This window comes from Typopeltis vanoorti, chromosome 3, assembly GCF_054136105.1.
Source record: "Typopeltis vanoorti isolate ZY-2024b chromosome 3, IOZ_Tvanoo_1.0, whole genome shotgun sequence".
NCBI lineage: Eukaryota > Metazoa > Arthropoda > Arachnida > Uropygi > Thelyphonidae > Typopeltis > Typopeltis vanoorti.
Window position 1 is genome coordinate 64227325 of NC_143551.1, and position 6533 is coordinate 64233857.

A 6533-nucleotide genomic window follows, 5' to 3' on the forward strand; every position below is an offset into this window, starting at 1 on the left:
AAATAAGCTGGCAGTATGGGCAACAGATAATGGATATCAGTTAATATGGGAAAGTAAAGTTATGCATTTTCTGATTAAAAGATCACAAGCGTGTACCACACTGATGGACTGTACCGTAGGAAATTGATGCACCTATATACTTGGGTGTGTTAGTGGACAAAGATCTCAGGTTCAGAGGGCATACTGCAAAGGTGTCCAAAGTAGCATATAATTATTTGGTTATTGAAGAACACATCAACATGCAGAGATAAATAAATTATCATTCCTCTTTATAAGACGTTGATACATCCACACCTGGATTACTATGCTCAGGTCTGATCACCTGGATTTCATGGAGATGGGGAAGTGGTTGAGTGGCATCAGAGGAAGTGGCTAAGTTAGTAACTGGCTGGCCTGTGGAATATCCCTAATTTTGATAGTTTGTGGATTGCAGAAGTTGGCTGATAGGCAAAGGAGTGGGGGATATGATAGAATACATTTGAGTGAATAAAAGGTAATTTTTGGATTAATAGATGGAGTCTTTTTCGTAATTCTGTCGATATAAACTAAGTCCTTTGGTTGGGGGGGGGCTGTATTCGATTTCCATCTATGACGTAAGAAACCTTTATCAGGTATTTTTGACAAACACCTGAATTTCGGCGAAGATTTTCCTCGGCTCACGCTTTTTATCCCTCAGAAAGAGGTAAACCAGCCCCGTTTACCTGTTGCTGAGGATGCGAAGTGCATATTAAAATCGCACCCCCCCTGGATAGGAAGTAATAACTTCTGAACAATACCTCGTCTCGGACGCAAATACCAACACTGGTATCACAAATACTCTCATACAGTAAAAACATCATAGCATGAATGAATGAGAAATATTTCAGCAGTGGGCTAGAGATGGGAGAATAACAGGTTATTCCAGTAAATGAGTGAATGTGGTTGACAAAGGTGTAAGGATTAAATTTTTTGTTGGACAGTGAGAAGAAGTTACGAGCGATGTCTTCAGACTTCATGGAAATGCCAGTATAATAATAACAATAATAATAATATGCGATGCGTTATTTTCCAGAACTAATTATTTAATACCTATAAAAAGTAGCAGTTATTTTTATGTTATTATTATTATTGCCAACAGAATATCGTCGAGAATAACGGGAACCTAGATAAATTAGATAATACTGGGAGACATGGCAGAAATTGACAAATTAGTGAATGACTTTTATAATTATAAAAGAGGTATGGAATTTTTTTTCGACAAAAATCAGATTGAGAGAGAGAGAGAAATACATCAGAATGTGAACAGTAGAAGTTCCTCATCGGAAAGTTCTCTTACTAACTGAAACTGAGTGACAAACGAAGTGTGATTCCGTTGTCAGTGAGAGTATTTAAGATAATGCTCAATGCCTGGGCTGGTGATCGCTCAATATATATATATACAGTATATATATATATATATATATATATATATATATATATATATTTATTTATTTTATATAGAATGAATAGTGACCACAATTCATTCAACCCTGCTGCATGCCCTTGTCCTATAAATTTTCCTACTATTTTATTCCCTACCATAATAAGCAGCATAAAAAATTCTAGTCTGCTGTCAAAAAATCTCCCACAAAACCTACTAAAAATCTCAAAAAACACGAAGTGTCTTCTAATAGTTTCAAAAAAAAAACAGCTAACACCTTTTATTCCCTGGTAGGGAGAAGGCAAGGCCTTATCTAACTTTTGGGCAATTCAATCTCCAGTGGTAGCCAATCAGAGATAACTGGTCCAAGGCTATGACTAATATAAGCGGCATGCAGTGAAGAAATGGCTAACGTGCTACCCTCTCGTGGTCACTAATCCTAACACAACATTTTTAACATCTGAAATAGTGTGGGTTATACAGTCGATTTTCTTGAGTTTACGGAAACGAAAAACCCAAGTTTCCAGGAGAAAGTATCTGCTTGGCCATGCCAGAGAACAGGTCGAAAAAAGACGCAGGAAAAAAAAAGAAGATTTACCCAAAAATATCGAACAACTATCACAATTCCATGTAAATAAATTTTAAAAAAATCATATGTTTATTTAACACTGAACCACAAACGGCATCCTCTGTAACATTTCACAACACTCCTCACTATATATCCTCCATTAGGCTTTTCATAAGCAGGGCGAGATTTGCACATTTATTAGATCTCATGTCCCATGTTTCAGGTCATCAGACTGACAATAGCTTTCATATTGTCTACATTGGGTTCAACATATCCTTCCTCCACTTTATTGTATCTATTTGCAACCCTCGACCGTTCTTCTAACTCTGATGACATCAACAGCCAATTTGACTATCATCATTATCAAATTCCTGATATGTACTAGTGTATAGGAAACTATGACTACTATATCAAAAACTTACATCACTACTAACTTCCAATCAACAATTTTCTTTCAAATTTATCTATTACTTGTCAAGACTCCAACATTATTATATCTTATATATCTGTCTCTCAAGGTGCTTTATACTGTATAAATCCACATAGACCTTGGTTTTTCTCTGGGTGTTTTCCTGCCAACCTGGCAAAGAACACTTGTTTTGCCAATCTTTCCTCTGCCATTCTGTTAAAGTCATCATACTATCTGAGAGTAACTGCTATCATATTCCTGAATGTCAACAATGGCTTGCTCTTTTCTAATATCATCATTTTTAATGCATATACAGTCGCTGACGTCATGTGTTCGCTCCCCTAATCTTTCTCAAAACTCTTATATCGGTAATCTCTAGTCTTTCATCAAAAGCTAGTTTGAACACTGTCTTGTATACAGCTAATTTAGTATTTTGACTAATTTCTTGTTTATTCCGTATACATTTATTCAGCTCAATTTCTACCAGTCCAACTTTACTAATTATGTTGTCTATTTCCACATTTAATTTATAATCTTCAATAAAAATTGTGCCTAAATAACTATAATGTTTTACGTGTTCACCATTCGATATAGTTGATATTTTTAATGTTTCTGCCTTCATTTTCTTTACCTCTTTATTGCTGATTTCCATACCATGTATTACTTGTATTTCATACCATGGATTTATTCAGAAGTATAACATCACCTGCATAAAGGAAAGAGCTAAGATTAACAGTGCCAATTTTTATATCGGATTTAAAACCACTTTCCTTCACAATGTGATCCATATTCATAATGAATAACAGTGCAGACAATGTGCATCCTTCTCGCACATCTAAATTAACATCAAATCAACTTACCATACTCTTTTAATTCAAACTGCTGGCTTACAGCTTAAATAGAGACTATGTATTGATTGATATAATGCTCATTTATATCATATACCTCCAGCGTTTCGAAGAGCATTCTTCCTTATATGCCTTTTCCAGATCTACGAAGCTTAGATACAAATCCTTGTTATATTCCCATGATTTCTCAACTGTTTGTCTTAAAGTGAAAATTTGATCCCAACAACATATAATTGGCCTGAATCCAGATTATTCCTCCCCAGGATTCTCTTTCACAATTTTTCTTAGCCTTTTCTCAAGTATACTTGCATAAATCTTACTAGGAATGCTGAGTAGGGGGAACACCTCCGTAATTCTCACATTCAGTTTTATTTCCCTTTTAATAGATGGTACTATTAGAGCTCTGCTCCCGTAATCTGGAATTCGACCGTCTGATCTTAGGCAACTCGTGGTAAAGGAGATGTATGATGCTATGCATTAAAAGCAAGGGGCCAGCATAGTATCATATATCTCCTCAAGGAGATGTGCCTTGCATTAAGGGTAAATAATAAGAATAGTGTTCAGAGCTTAATCCACCTTTACGACGAGTTGCCTAAGACTTGCACTACGTGCAGGCGCAAACTTGACTTACTTGTCTGTTTGCTTACTTGGGAAATGGATTAAAACCAGGTTTATATTTAAAATAGCCTGGTATCTTTAACACACACACACACACACACACACACACAATATATATATATACATGTATATGTAATTAGTTTTTTAACTTGGGGATACTGTATATTAGGGTTACCAAGTAATTTTATAAGCTTGGTTATTTAACTCCTAATCCCAAATATAGTTTGCGCTTGAAACATAGTTCAAGTCTAAAGATGGTACAACACCAGTGCAACTCCTTGTAAAGGTGGGTGAATCTCTGATCACTATTCTTAGTATTTTCGCATAATGTAAAGTACATCTCACTAAAAGATGTATACTGCAATACATTATGGGTGGGGTCACTACCCAGACCAGTTTCGACCTTTTTTTAAGATCTCCTCAGTGAGTAGCTAGACCCGAAATACCAAGGTTTTAGTAATACAGAGCCTTATCAACTTTACCTATAGAAGTTGCTGCAAGGTGTTTTTATTTTTAATAAAATAAAAACACCTTGTTGTTACTTCAAGTCTAAAGATGGTACAACACCAGTATACATTGGTGTTGTGCCATCTTAAGACTTGAACTATGTTTCAGATGCAAACTTAATTGTTTGCATACTTGGGATTAGGAGTTAAATAACCAAACTTATAAAATTACTTGGTAACCCTAATATATATATATACTACAGGGTGAAGGCCTCTCCCTTTGTGGGAGGGTTGAGTTTACTTCTCCCATAGTGATCCAGTCCATCTTCAAAAAGAAGCCAGCTAACCTTTTTGTTCCCGCAGAGGGAGTAGGCGAGGAACGTTTTAGCCCTAACTTTTCGGAGATTGAGCGTGCAGTTCAATCTCCGCTGGCAGACAATCAGAGATAGCTGGCCCAAGGCGATCACTAATTAATCTGTACGCAGTGGAGAAGGCGGCTAACATGTGCAGCCATCTCGTGGTCCCTAACACAATGTTTTTGTCTGAAAATAGTGTGGGTCCGATGGCCGATTTTCTTGAGTTTACGGGACGAAAACTCCGGCCGAGTTTCCGGGAGAAAAATGGCTTAGAAAATGCTCCTCCAGTCGGCAACTAGACTCGATCTTGTAAGTCTTTCTTCGTGCGGTAAAGTGTTGTAGAGTTCAAACGCCACTTCTACTGAGCCTACAGAGACTTGCCCAGTCCATTTTGGGAGAGTGTATTTTATACTTGGATGAATGAGGAAGGTGAGAAACGATTACAAATTACAAACATCCATGCCTTTGGTGGGATTCGAACCGCAGCCTCTTGGATGGAGAGCGGATACGCTAACCATTTGGCCACTCAGGCTGGCACATACAGGGTAATCAAAATTAAAGTATCTTTGTGGAGAGCCACCCAGTGATCCAAATACTGCAAAACTTTATAGGATTGTTCCACATAATGGAACTTTATAGGATTGTACCACATAATGGACAATGTGTTGTCCATTATGTGGAAGTGATATATATGAGAAAAATATTGTTCCAATATTCACAACTGGAGAGCACTGTAAATACTAAATGCATGAAATTTGCATATCACGCAACTAGGAAGGTGCCAAGACAGTTTAAAAAATACGAATATCAGATTTTTTCCCTTCGTGTGATTGTTAATACTGTCTGCAGTGATTGCACTAACCTTGCCCCGTGCTTTGATCATGAAGCTTTGCTGCCTATACAATTGCAATGCAGTTGCTGCACTCCGCGAATTTCATCGCCTGAACAAATGTCGACGAGGTCCAGTATCTCCTTGAGCTATGGATTCAGTCAATTTAATGCAGGAACCCCTCCATATTTCGGTCGATCCTTACAGATGACTCTTCGAGATTTTACAGAAGCCATAATGATCAGACGTACATTTCCCATTGTATGGCTGCCTCGTTCACCTGATATGACCCCTTGTGACTTCTGGCTCTGAGGTTTTTCTCAAAGACAGGGGTTATCGCTAACATCCTGATAACTTGACAGCGCTGAAAGGCAGCAAAACGCAGTATGTGCACAACATTAGTCCTGACCAGCTGAGCTCTGCCGTTGAGCACACCGTGCAAAATCATGCAGTTTGTGGCATACTAGGAAGGGCAGACATTGAACAGTACAGCTCGTGGATGCATAATAGAAGTGAATAAATATGTGTTATGTGTATGTCGCTTTTCTCCTTTTTACGCAAATAGGAAAATTACATCTACATTCGATATATCATACAGCGCCCCTGTTCGTGAATTCTGAACGCTGAATTCTGAACTACTTTTTTTTCTAAGATGTCTCTTCCTCATGATGCACAATCTATTCCTGAAAGGTTTCGCAGCATTTGGATCACTGTGTGGTGCTCTACAAGACCTTAAACATGAATACTTTAATTTTGATCATTCCGTAAACCTGGGCATCATCTTTCTCCAAAAATTCAAAATGATTAAATCAGTATTTTTAAGAGTCAACATCCTCTTTCATCACAAACGCTTTTTCAACATGAAATTTTGACTGCCAACCTCTGCCCTCAATATTTACAATCAATGATAATTATTCCCCATTTCTTTCAAAATTCCACAAGAACAGATGAATTCTATATATATGACTGCCATGTTGTATATTGTCACTGAAGAGTAAGTGATCATAAGAAACTTTACAAGCATCGCGTAATATTTTTACTATCAAAAGTGATACAAGGT